The sequence below is a fragment of the Pseudophryne corroboree genome, chromosome 4 (genome assembly GCF_028390025.1).
Source record: "Pseudophryne corroboree isolate aPseCor3 chromosome 4, aPseCor3.hap2, whole genome shotgun sequence".
NCBI classification, from domain to species: domain Eukaryota; kingdom Metazoa; phylum Chordata; class Amphibia; order Anura; family Myobatrachidae; genus Pseudophryne; species Pseudophryne corroboree.
In genome coordinates, this window is record NC_086447.1 from 16,208,686 (window position 1) to 16,222,323 (window position 13,638).

Genomic DNA, 13,638 nt, shown 5'->3' on the forward strand with positions numbered 1-13,638 from the left:
TCTGGAGAGTTTTGCAAGATTTTTCTTCCATTGACCAACGAAGAAACACATTGGTACTTTCACATGATGAGTGAGTACTTCAGGATCTCTAACACTTACATGAGCAGCAGAGTGGCGCAACGGAAGCGTGCTGGGCACATAACCCAGAGGTTGGTGAATCGAAACCATCCTCTGCTATGTGCACTTATTTTTTTTGTTAATTAAATTCTTCCAAAACTGGAATTGATATTTTGACTCTTTTATTTTTACTTAAAGTACAATAACTTTTAACATTTTAATTTGTTTTAGTGTATTGACAGCATTGTTTTCTTTCAGAAATCCACTTAATTTTCTTTACCCTATTACTGAAATGGTAATTGACAAAAACAAGCTACATTGTCACCAGAAGAGCAATGCAAAATGTACAATTGATATTTCAAAATCATCTTTCCAGCTTGAATTTCAATGATGCATTGGGGCAACGATTTTGTGAGAAACATCTTCACCCTTAAAGAAAGATTTTCTTAACTTCTTACCTGTGTGCTGATTAGATATCACCTGGTTTTCACATTAAACAGATTCCCACTTGAAAAAGCAGCAAGGATGCAGTGAGGTTTATGTTTCCTGGTGTCAACCTGTATTATTTCAGTGGACATTGTAATGAGGATGCATCTTGCTGCCTTTCCAATGAAGCAAGTTTTAATCAGTAATAGGTGAAAAACCATTCCTACAAAGGTGTTAATCAGAGACTTGGCTTTGTGGACACTTTTCAGAGAGCAAATGTGTTAGCATAAAAATAAAGCCATAAAATGGAGAGCTGATTAATCACTCAATTGGATTTCTCTGCCTGCATAATTTTTTTTCTCTGCAACCCCATGCTAAATTGTGCTTCCTGTTTTTTATAAAATGACTTAATCAAATCTGACTCTGATTGCATCAGAGAAGGCCAGGTACCCTACACTATAAGAGGTGGTTTGAAATGTTGACTTGTCTACTTAAAGATCAGCAAAATTTGATCACAAGGTCAATTACGTCCCTGGGTGGTATTGAACCACCAGCCTTTCGGTTAACAGCCGAATGCGCTAACCGATTGCACCACAGAGACAACTTGCAAAAGCATGTACTAACAAAGGCTAAAAAGCATTCATCTAGAAAGTTTCCTAGAAAAAGGTTAAAAAGGCAATAATCTGGAGAGTTTTGCAAGATTTTTCTTCCATTGACCAACGAAGAAACACATTGGTACTTTCACATGATGAGTGAGTACTTCAGGATCTCTGGCACTTACATGAGCAGCAGAGTGGCGCAGCGGAAGCGTGCTGGGCCCATAACCCAGAGGTCGGTGGATCGAAACCATCCTCTGCTATGTGCACTTATTTTTTTGTTAATTAAATTCTTCCAAAACTGGAATTGATATTTTGACTCTTTTATTTTTACTTAAAGTACAATAACTTTTAACATTTTAATTTGTTTTAATAGTATATTGACAGCATTGTTTTTTTTTCAGAAATCCACTTAATTTTCTTTACCCTATTACTGAAATGGTAATTGACAAAAACAAGCTACATTGTCACCAGAAGAGCAATGCAAAATGTACAATTGATATTTCAAAATCATCTTTCCATTTTGAATTTCAATGATGCATTGGGGCAACGATTTTGTGAGAAACATCTTCACCCTTAAAGAAAGATTTTCTTAACTTCTTACCTGTGTGCTGATTAGATATCACCTGGTTTTCACATTAAACAGATTCCCACTTGAGAAAGCAGCAAGGATGCAGTGAGGTTTATGTTTCCTGGTGTCAACCTGTATTATTTCAGTGGACATTGTAATGAGGATGCATCTTGCTGCCTTTCCAATGAAGCAAGTTTTAATCAGTAATAGGTGAAAAACCATTCCTACAAAGGTGTTAATCAGAGACTTGGCTTTGTGGACACTTTTCAGAGAGCAAATGTGTTAGCATAAAAATAAAGCCATAAAATGGAGAGCTGATTAATCACTCAATTGGATTTCTCTGCCTGCATAATTTTTTTTCTCTGCAACCCCATGCTAAATTGTGCTTCCTGTTTTTTATAAAATGACTTAATCAAATCTGACTCTGATTGCATCAGAGAAGGCCAGGTACCCTACACTATAAGAGGTGGTTTGAAATTTTGACTTGTCTACTTAAAGATCACCAAAATTTGATCACAAGGTCAATTACGTCCCCGGGTGGGATTGAACCACCAACCTTTCGGTTAACAGCCGAATGCGCTAACCGATTGCGCCACAGAGACAGCTTGCAAAAGCATGTACTGACAAAGGCTAAAAAGCATTCATCTAGAAAGTTTCCTAGAAAAAGTTTAAAAAGGCAATAATCTGGAGAGTTTTGCAAGATTTTTCTTCCATTGACCAACGAAGAAACACATTGGTACTTTCATATGATGAGTGAGTACTTCAGGATCTTTGACACTTACATGAGCAGCAGAGTGGCGCAGCGAAAGCGTGCTGGGCCCATAACCCAGAGGCCGGTGGATCGAAACCATCCTCTGCTATGTGCACTTATTTTTTTGTTAATTAAATTCTTCTAAAACTGGAATTGATATTTTGACTCTTTTATTTTTACTTAAAGTACAATAACTTTTAACATTTTAATTTGTTTTAATAGTATATTGACAGCATTGTTTTCTTTCAGAAATCCACTTAATTTTCTTTACCCTATTACTGAAATGGTAATTGACAAAAACAAGCTACATTGTCACCAGAAGAGCAATGCAAAATGTACAATTGATATTTCAAAATCATCTTTCCAGCTTGAATTTCAATGATGCATTGGGGCAACGATTTTGTGAGAAACATCTTCACCCTTAAAGAAAGATTTTCTTAACTTATTACCTGTGTGCTGATTAGATATCACCTGGTTTTCACATTAAACAGATTCCCACGTGAGAAAGCAGCAAGGATGCAGTGAGGTTTATGTTTCCTGGTGTCAACCTGTATTATTTCAGTGGACATTGTAATGAGGATGCATCTTGCTGCCTTTTCAATGAAGCAAGTTTTAATCAGTAATAGGTGAAAAACCATTCCTACAAAGGTGTTAATCAGAGACTTGGCTTTGTGGACACTTTTCAGAGAGCAAATGTGTTAGCATAAAAATAAAGCCATAAAATGGAGAGCTGATTAATCACTCAATTGGATTTCTCTGCCTGCATATTTTTTTTTCTCTGCAACCCCAATGCTAAATTGTGCTTCCTGTTTTTTATAAAATGACTTAATCAAATCTGACTCTGATTGCATCAGAGAAGGCCAGGTACCTTACACCATAAAAAGTGGTTTGAAATTTTGACTTGTCTACTTAAAGATCAGCAAAATTTGATCACAAGGTCAATTACGTCCCCGGGTGGGATTGAACCACCAACCTTTCGGTTAACAGCCGAATGCGCTAACCGATTGCGCCACAGAGACAGCTTGCAAAATCATGTACTGACAAAGGCTAAAAAGCATTCATCTAGAAGTTTCCTAGAAAAAGGTTAAAAAGGCAATAATCTGGAGAGTTTTGCAAGATTTTTCTTCCATTGACCAACGAAGAAACACATTGGTACTTTCACATGATGAGTGAGTACTTCAGGATCTCTGACACTTACATGAGCAGCAGAGTGGCGCAGCGGAAGCGTGCTGGGCCCATAACCCAGAGGTCGGTGGATCGAAACCATCCTTTGCTATGTGCACTTATTTTTTTGTTAATTAAATTCTTCCAAAACTGGAATTGATATTTTGACTCTTTTATTTTTACTTAAAGTACAATAACTTTTAACATTTTAATTTGTTTTAATAGTATATTGACAGCATTGTTTTCTTTCAGAAATCCACTTAATTTTCTTTACCCTATTACTGAAATGGTAATTGACAAAAACAAGCTACATTGTCACCAGAAGAGCAATGCAAAATGTACAATTGATATTTCAAAATCATCTTTCCATCTTGAATTTCAATGATGCATTGGGGCAACAATTTTGTGAGAAACATCTTCACCCTTAAAGAAAGATTTTCTTAACTTCTTACCTGTGTGCTGATTAGATATCACCTGGTTTTCACATTAAACAGATTCCCACTTGAGAAAGCAGCAAGGATGCAGTGAGGTTTATGTTTCCTGGTGTCAACCTGTATTATTTCAGTGGACATTGTAATGAGGATGCATCTTGCTGCCTTTCCAATGAAGCAAGTTTTAATCAGTAATAGGTGAAAAACCATTCCTACAAAGGTGTTAATCAGAGACTTGGCTTTGTGGACACTTTTCAGAGAGCAAATGTGTTAGCATAAAAATAAAGCCATAAAATGGAGAGCTGATTAATCACTCAATTGGATTTCTCTGCCTGCATAATTTTTTTTCTCTGCAACCCCATGCTAAATTGTGCTTCCTGTTTTTTATAAAATGACTTAATCAAATCTGACTCTGATTGCATCAGAGAAGGCCAGGTACCCTACACTATAAGAGGTGGTTTGAAATTTTGACTTGTCTACTTAAAGATCAGCAAAATTTGATCACAAGGTTAATTACGTCCCTGGGTGGTATTGAACCACCAGCCTTTCGGTTAACAGCCGAATGCGCTAACCGATTGCACCACAGAGACAACTTGCAAAAGCATGTACTAACAAAGGCTAAAAAGCATTCATCTAGAAAGTTTCCTAGAAAAAGGTTAAAAAGGCAATAATCTGGAGAGTTTTGCAAGATTTTTCTTCCATTGACCAACGAAGAAACACATTGGTACTTTCACATGATGAGTAAGTACTTCAGGATCTCTGGCACTTACATGAGCAGCAGAGTGGCGCAGCGGAAGCGTGCTGGGCCCATAACCCAGAGGTCGGTGGATCGAAACCATCCTCTGCTATGTGCACTTATTTTTTTGTTAATTAAATTCTTCCAAAACTGGAATTGATATTTTGACTCTTTTATTTTTACTTAAAGTACAATAACTTTTAACATTTTAATTTGTTTTAATAGTATATTGACAGCATTGTTTTTTTTTCAGAAATCCACTTAATTTTCTTTACCCTATTACTGAAATGGTAATTGACAAAAACAAGCTACATTGTCACCAGAAGAGCAATGCAAAATGTACAATTGATATTTCAAAATCATCTTTCCAGCTTGAATTTCAATGATGCATTGGGGCAACGATTTTGTGAGAAACATCTTCACCCTTAAAGAAAGATTTTCTTAACTTCTTACCTGTGTGCTGATTAGATATCACCTGGTTTTCACATTAAACAGATTCCCACGTGAGAAAGCAGCAAGGATGCAGTGAGGTTTATGTTTCCTGGTGTCAACCTGTATTATTTCAGTGGACATTGTAATGAGGATGCATCTTGCTGCCTTTTCAATGAAGCAAGTTTTAATCAGTAATAGGTGAAAAACCATTCCTACAAAGGTGTTAATCAGAGACATGGCTTTGTGGACACTTTTCAGAGAGCAAATGTGTTAGCATAAAAATAATGCCATAAAATGGAGAGCTGATTAATCACTCAATTGGATTTCTCTGCCTGCATATTTTTTTTTCTCTGCAACCCCAATGCTAAATTGTGCTTCCTGTTTTTTATAAAATGACTTAATCAAATCTGACTCTGATTGCATCAGAGAAGGCCAGGTACCTTACACCATAAAAGGTGGTTTGAAATTTTGACTTGTCTACTTAAAGATCAGCAAAATTTGATCACAAGGTCAATTACGTCCCCGGGTGGGATTGAACCACCAACCTTTCGGTTAACAGCCGAATGCGCTAACCGATTGCGCCACAGAGACAGCTTGCAAAAGCATGTACTGACAAAGGCTAAAAAGCATTCATCTAGAAAGTTTCCTAGAAAAAGGTTAAAAAGGCAATAATCTGGAGAGTTTTGCAAGATTTTTCTTCCATTGACCAACGAAGAAACACATTGGTACTTTCACATGATGAGTGAGTACTTCAGGATCTCTGGCACTTACATGAGCAGCAGAGTGGCGCAGCGGAAGCGTGCTGGGCCCATAACCCAGAGGTCGGTGGATCGAAACCATCCTCTGCTATGTGCACTTATTTTTTTGTTAATTAAATTCTTCCAAAACTGGAATTGATATTTTGACTCTTTTATTTTTACTTAAAGTACAATAACTTTTAACATTTTAATTTGTTTTAATAGTATATTGACAGCATTGTTTTCTTTCAGAAATCCACTTAATTTTCTTTACTCTATTACTGAAATGGTAATTGACAAAAACAAGCTACATTGTCACCAGAAGAGCAATGCAAAATGTACAATTGATATTTCAAAATCATCTTTCCATCTTGAATTTCAATGATGCATTGGGGCAACGATTTTGTGAGAAACATCTTCACCCTTAAAGAAAGATTTTCTTAACTTCTTACCTGTGTGCTGATTAGATATCACCTGGTTTTCACATTAAACAGATTCCCACGTGAGAAAGCAGCAAGGATGCAGTGAGGTTTATGTTTCCTGGTGTCAACCTGTATTATTTCAGTGGACATTGTAATGAGGATGCATCTTGCTGCCTTTCCAATGAAGCAAGTTTTAATCAGTAATAGGTGAAAAACCATTCCTACAAAGGTGTTAATCTGAGACTTGGCTTTGTGGACACTTTTCAGAGAGCAAATGTGTTAGCATAAAAATAAAGCCATAAAATGGAGAGCTGATTAATCACTCAATTGGATTTCTCTGCCTGCATATTTTTTTTTCTCTGCAACCCCAATGCTAAATTGTGCTTCCTGTTTTTTATAAAATGACTTAATCAAATATGACTCTGATTGTATCAGAGAAGGCCAGGTACCTTACACCATAAAAGGTGGTTTGAAATTTTGACTTGTCTACTTAAAGATCAGCAAAATTTGATCACAAGGTCAATTACATCCCTGGGTGGGATTGAACCACCAAGCTTTCGGTTAACAGCCGAATGCGCTAACCGATTGCGCCACAGAGACAGCTTGCAAAAGCTTGTACTGACAAAGGCTAAAAGCATTCATCTAGAAAGTTTCCTAGAAAAAGGTTAAAAAGGCAATAATCTGGAGAGTTTTGCAAGATTTTTCTTCCATTGACCAACGAAGAAACACATTGGTACTTTCACATGATGAGTGAGTACTTCAGGATCTCTAACACTTACATGAGCAGCAGAGTGGCGCAACGGAAGCGTGCTGGGCACATAACCCAGAGGTTGGTGAATCGAAACCATCCTCTGCTATGTGCACTTATTTTTTTTGTTAATTAAATTCTTCCAAAACTGGAATTGATATTTTGACTCTTTTATTTTTACTTAAAGTACAATAACTTTTAACATTTTAATTTGTTTTAGTGTATTGACAGCATTGTTTTCTTTCAGAAATCCACTTAATTTTCTTTACCCTATTACTGAAATGGTAATTGACAAAAACAAGCTACATTGTCACCAGAAGAGCAATGCAAAATGTACAATTGATATTTCAAAATCATCTTTCCAGCTTGAATTTCAATGATGCATTGGGGCAACGATTTTGTGAGAAACATCTTCACCCTTAAAGAAAGATTTTCTTAACTTCTTACCTGTGTGCTGATTAGATATCACCTGGTTTTCACATTAAACAGATTCACACTTGAGAAAGCAGCAAGGATGCAGTGAGGTTTATGTTTCCTGGTGTCAACCTGTATTATTTCAATGGACATTGTAATGAGGATGCATCTTGCTGCCTTTCCAATGAAGCAAGTTTTAATCAGTAATAGGTGAAAAACCATTCCTACAAAGGTGTTAATCAGAGACTTGGCTTTGTGGACACTTTTCAGAGAGCAAATGTGTTAGCATAAAAATAAAGCCATAAAATGGAGAGCTGATTAATCACTCAATTGGATTTCTCTGCCTGCATAATTTTTTTTCTCTGCAACCCCATGCTAAATTGTGCTTCCTGTTTTTTATAAAATGACTTAATCAAATCTGACTCTGATTGCATCAGAGAAGGCAAGGTACCCTACACTATAAGAGGTGGTTTGAAATTTTGACTTGTCTACTTAAAGATCACCAAAATTTGATCACAAGGTCAATTACGTCCCCGGGTGGGATTGAACCACCAACCTTTCGGTTAACAGCCGAATGCGCTAACCGATTGCGCCACAGAGACAGCTTGCAAAAGCATGTACTGACAAAGGCTAAAAAGCATTCATCTAGAAAGTTTCCTAGAAAAAGTTTAAAAAGGCAATAATCTGGAGAGTTTTGCAAGATTTTTCTTCCATTGACCAACGAAGAAACACATTGGTACTTTCACATGATGAGTGTGTACTTCAGGATCTCTGACACTTACATGAGCAGCAGAGTGGCGCAGCGGAAGCGTGCTGGGCCCATAACCCAGAGGTCGGTGGATCGAAACCATCCTCTGCTATGTGCACTTATTTTTTTGTTAATTAAATTCTTCCAAAACTGGAATTGATATTTTGACTCTTTTATTTTTACTTAAAGTACAATAACTTTTAACATTTTAATTTGTTTTAATAGTATATTGACAGCATTGTTTTCTTTCAGAAATCCACTTAATTTTCTTTACCCTATTACTGAAATGGTAATTGACAAAAACAAGCTACATTGTCACCAGAAGAGCAATGCAAAATGTACAATTGATATTTCAAAATCATCTTTCCAGCTTGAATTTCAATGATGCATTGGGGCAACGATTTTGTGAGAAACATCTTCACCCTTAAAGAAAGATTTTCTTAACTTCTTACCTGTGTGCTGATTAGATATCACCTGGTTTTCACATTAAACGGATTCCCACTTGAGAAAGCAGCAAGGATGCAGTGAGGTTTATGTTTCCTGGTGTCAACCTGTATTATTTCAGTGGACATTGTAATGAGGGTGCATCTTGCTGCCTTTCCAATGAAGCAAGTTTTAATCAGTAATAGGTGAAAAACCATTCCTACAAAGGTGTTAATCAGAGACTTGGCTTTGTGGACACTTTTCAGAGAGCAAATGTGTTAGCATAAAAATAAAGCCATAAAATGGAGAGCTGATTAATCACTCAATTGGATTTCTCTGCCTGCATAATTTTTTTTCTCTGCAACCCCAATGCTAAATTGTGCTTCCTGTTTTTTATAAAATGACTTAATCAAATATGACTCTGATTGCATCAGAGAAGGCCAGGTACCCTACACCATAAAAGGTGGTTTGAAATTTTGACTTGTCTACTTAAAGATCACCAAAATTTGATCACAAGGTCAATTACGTCCCCGGGTGGGATTGAACCACCAACCTTTCGGTTAACAGCCGAATGCGCTAACCGATTGCGCCACAGAGACAGCTTGCAAAAGCATGTACTGACAAAGGCTAAAAAGCATTCATCTAGAAAGTTTCCTAGAAAAAGGTTAAAAAGGCAATAATCTGGAGAGTTTTGCAAGATTTTTCTTCCATTGACCAACGAAGAAACACATTGGTACTTTCACATGATGAGTGTGTACTTCAGGATCTCTGACACTTACATGAGCAGCAGAGTGGCGCAGCGGAAGCGTGCTGGGCCCATAACCCAGAGGTCGGTGGATCGAAACCATCCTCTGCTATGTGCACTTATTTTTTTGTTAATTAAATTCTTCCAAAACTGGAATTGATATTTTGACTCTTTTATTTTTACTTAAAGTACAATAACTTTTAACATTTTAATTTGTTTTAATAGTATATTGACAGCATTGTTTTCTTTCAGAAATCCACTTAATTTTCTTTACCCTATTACTGAAATGGTAATTGACAAAAACAAGCTACATTGTCACCAGAAGAGCAATGCAAAATGTACAATTGATATTTCAAAATCATCTTTCCATCTTGAATTTCAATGATGCATTGGGGCAACGATTTTGTGAGAAACATCTTCACCCTTAAAGAAAGATTTTCTTAACTTCTTACCTGTGTGCTGATTAGATATCACCTGGTTTTCACATTAAACAGATTCCCACTTGAGAAAGCAGCAAGGATGCAGTGAGGTTTATGTTTCCTGGTGTCAACCTGTATTATTTCAGTGGACATTGTAATGAGGATGCATCTTGCTGCCTTTCCAATGAAGCAAGTTTTAATCAGTAATAGGTGAAAAACCATTCCTACAAAGGTGTTAATCAGAGACATGGCTTTGTGGACACTTTTCAGAGAGCAAATGTGTTAGCATAAAAATAAAGCCATAAAATGGAGAGCTGATTAATCACTCAATTGGATTTCTCTGCCTGCATATTTTTTTTTCTCTGCAACCCCAATGCTAAATTGTGCTTCCTGTTTTTTATAAAATGACTTAATCAAATATGACTCTGATTGCATCAGAGAAGGCCAGGTACCTTACACCATAAAAGGTGGTTTGAAATTTTGACTTGTCTACTTAAAGATCAGCAAAATTTGATCACAAGGTCAATTACATCCCTGGGTGGGATTGAACCACCAAGCTTTCGGTTAACAGCCAAATGTGCTAACCGATTGCGCCACAGAGACAGCTTGCAAAAGCTTGTACTGACAAAGGCTAAAAGCATTCATCTAGAAAGTTTCCTAGAAAAAGGTTGAAAAGGCAATAATCTGGAGAGTTTTGCAAGATTTTTCTTCCATTGACCAACGAAGAAACACATTGGTACTTTCACATGATGAGTGAGTACTTCAGGATCTCTGACAATTATGTGAGCAGCAGAGTGGCGCAGCGGAAGCGTGCTGGGCCCATAACCCAGAGGTCGGTGGATCGAAACCATCCTCTGCTATGTGCACTTATTTTTTTGTTAATTAAATTCTTCCAAAACTGGAATTGATATTTTGACTCTTATTTTTACTTAAAGTACAATAACTTTTAACATTTTAATTTGTTTTAATAGTATATTGACAGCATTGTTTTCTTTCAGAAATCCACTTAATTTTCTTTACCCTATTACTGAAATGGTAATTGACAAAAACAAGCTACATTGTCACCAGAAGAGCAATGCAAAATGTACAATTGATATTTCAAAATCATCTTTCCAGCTTGAATTTCAATGATGCATTGGGGCAACGATTTTGTGAGAAACATCTTCACCCTTAAAGAAAGATTTTATTAACTTCTTACCTGTGTGCTGATTAGATATCACCTGGTTTTCACATTAAACAGATTCCCACTTGAGAAAGCAGCAAGGATGCAGTGAGGTTTATGTTTCCTGGTGTCAACCTGTATTATTTCAGTGGACATTGTAATGAGGATGCATCTTGCTGCCTTTCCAATGAAGCAAGTTTTAATCAGTAATAGGTGAAAAAACATTCCAACAAAGGTGTTAATCAGAGACTTGGCTTTGTGGACACTTTTCAGAGAGCAAATGTGTTAGCATAAAAATAAAGCCATAAAATGGAGAGCTGATTATTTACACTCAATTGGATTTCTCTGCCTGCATAATTTTTTTTCTCTGCAACCCCATGCTAAATTGTGCTTCCTGTTTTTTATAAAATGACTTAATCAAATCTGACTCTGATTGCATCAGAGAAGGCCAGATACCCTACACTATAAGAGGTGGTTTGAAATTTTGACTTGTCTACTTAAAGATCACCAAAATTTGATCACAAGGTCAATTACGTCCCTGGGTGTGATTGAACCACCAACCTTTCGGTTAACAGCCGAATGCGCTAACCGATTGCGCCACAGAGACAGCTTGCAAAAGCATGTGCTGACAAAGGCTAAAAAGCATTTATCTAGAAAGTTTCCTAGAAAAAAAGGTTAAAAAGGCAATAATCTGGAGAGTTTTGCAAGATTTTTCTTCCATTGACCAACGAAGAAACACATTGGTACTTTCACATGATGAGTGAGTACTTCAGGATCTCTGGCACTTACATGAGCAGCAGAGTGGCGCAGCGGAAGCGTGCTGGGCACATAACCCAGAGGTCGGTGGATCGAAACCATCCTCTGCTATGTGCACTTATTTTTTTGTTAATTAAATTCTTCCAAAACTGGAATTGATATTTTGACTCTTTTATTTTTACTTAAAGTACAATAACTTTTAACATTTTAATTTGTTTTAATAGTATATTGACAGCATTGTTTTCTTTCAGAAATCCACTTAATTTTCTTTACCCTATTACTGAAATGGTAATTGACAAAAACAAGCTACATTGTCACCAGAAGAGCAATGCAAAATGTACAATTGATATTTCAAAATCATCTTTCCAGCTTGAATTTCAATGATGCATTGGGGCAACGATTTTGTGAGAAACATCTTCACCCTTAAAGAAAGATTTTATTAACTTCTTACCTGTGTGCTGATTAGATATCACCTGGTTTTCACATTAAACAGATTCCCACTTGAGAAAGCAGCAAGGATGCAGTGAGGTTTATGTTTCCTGGTGTCAACCTGTATTATTTCAGTGGACATTGTAATGAGGATGCATCTTGCTGCCTTTCCAATGAAGCAAGTTTTAATCAGTAATAGGTGCAAAACCATTCCTACAAAGGTGTTAATCAGAGACTTGGCTTTGTGGACACTTTTCAGAGAGCAAATGTGTTAGCATAAAAATAAAGCCATAAAATGGAGAGCTGATTAATCACTCAATTGGATTTCTCTGCCTGCATAATTTTTTTTCTCTGCAACCCCATGCTAAATTGTGCTTCCTGTTTTTTATAAAATGACTTAATCAAATCTGACTCTGATTGCATCAGAGAAGGCCAGGTACCCTACACTATAAGAGGTGGTTTGAAATTTTGACTTGTCTACTTAAAGATCAGCAAAATTTGATCACAAGGTCAATTACGTCCCTGGGTGGTATTGAACCACCAGCCTTTCGGTTAACAGCCAAATGCTCTAACCGATTGCACCACAGAGACAACTTGCAAAAGCATGTACTAACAAAGGCTAAAAAGCATTCATCTAGAAAGTTTCCTAGAAAAAGGTTAAAAAGGCAATAATCTGGAGAGTTTTGCAAGATTTTTCTTCCATTGACCAACGAAGAAACACATTGGTACTTTCACATGATGAGTGAGTACTTCAGGATCTCTGGCACTTACATGAGCAGCAGAGTGGCGCAGCGGAAGCGTGCTGGGCCCATAACCCTGAGGTCGGTGGATCGAAACTATCCTCTGCTATGTGCACTTATTTTTTTGTTAATTAAATTCTTCCAAAACTGGAATTGATATTTTGACTCTTTTATTTTTACTTAAAGTACAATAACTTTTAACATTTTAATTTGTTTTAATAGTATATTGACAGCATTGTTTTCTTTCAGAAATCCACTTAATTTTCTTTACCCTATTACTGAAATGGTAATTGATAAAAACAAGCTACATTGTCACCAGAAGAGCAATGCAAAATGTACAATTGATATTTCAAAATCATCTTTCCATCTTGAATTTCAATGATGCATTGGGGCAACAATTTTGTGAGAAACATCTTCACCCTTAAAGAAAGATTTTCTTAACTTCTTACCTGTGTGCTGATTAGATATCACCTGGTTTTCACATTAAATAGATTCCCACTTGAGAAAGCAGCAAGGATGCAGTGAGGTTTATGTTTCCTGGTGTCAACCTGTATTATTTCAGTGGACATTGTAATGAGGATGCATCTTGCTGCCTTTCCAATGAAGCAAGTTTTAATCAGTAATACGTGAAAAACCATTCCTACAAAGGTGTTAATCAGAGACTTGGCTTTGTGGACACTTTTCAGAGAGCAAATGTGTTAGCATAAAAATAAAGCCATAAAATGGAGAGC

General features: G+C 36.6%; 7 non-coding genes across 7 annotated transcripts; all 7 read right to left on the minus strand.

The window, feature by feature from the left end:
* Positions 1 to 1,010: 1,010 nt before the first annotated feature.
* On the minus strand, positions 1,011 to 1,084 carry TRNAN-GUU (transfer RNA asparagine (anticodon GUU)). Its single transcript has one exon. It is a non-coding gene; the product is annotated as a tRNA-Asn (tRNA).
* Positions 1,085 to 2,178: 1,094 nt separating this feature from the next.
* Positions 2,179 to 2,252, minus strand: TRNAN-GUU (transfer RNA asparagine (anticodon GUU)). The gene has a single exon. It is a non-coding gene; the product is annotated as a tRNA-Asn (tRNA).
* Positions 2,253 to 3,346: 1,094 nt separating this feature from the next.
* TRNAN-GUU (transfer RNA asparagine (anticodon GUU)) lies at positions 3,347 to 3,420 on the minus strand. The gene has a single exon. It is a non-coding gene; the product is annotated as a tRNA-Asn (tRNA).
* A 1,092-nt stretch (positions 3,421 to 4,512) lies between these two features.
* TRNAN-GUU (transfer RNA asparagine (anticodon GUU)) lies at positions 4,513 to 4,586 on the minus strand. The gene has a single exon. It is a non-coding gene; the product is annotated as a tRNA-Asn (tRNA).
* A 1,095-nt stretch (positions 4,587 to 5,681) lies between these two features.
* On the minus strand, positions 5,682 to 5,755 carry TRNAN-GUU (transfer RNA asparagine (anticodon GUU)). The gene has a single exon. It is a non-coding gene; the product is annotated as a tRNA-Asn (tRNA).
* Positions 5,756 to 8,013: 2,258 nt separating this feature from the next.
* On the minus strand, positions 8,014 to 8,087 carry TRNAN-GUU (transfer RNA asparagine (anticodon GUU)). Its single transcript has one exon. It is a non-coding gene; the product is annotated as a tRNA-Asn (tRNA).
* A 1,094-nt stretch (positions 8,088 to 9,181) lies between these two features.
* Positions 9,182 to 9,255, minus strand: TRNAN-GUU (transfer RNA asparagine (anticodon GUU)). Its single transcript has one exon. It is a non-coding gene; the product is annotated as a tRNA-Asn (tRNA).
* Between the last annotated feature and the right edge of the window lie 4,383 nt (positions 9,256 to 13,638).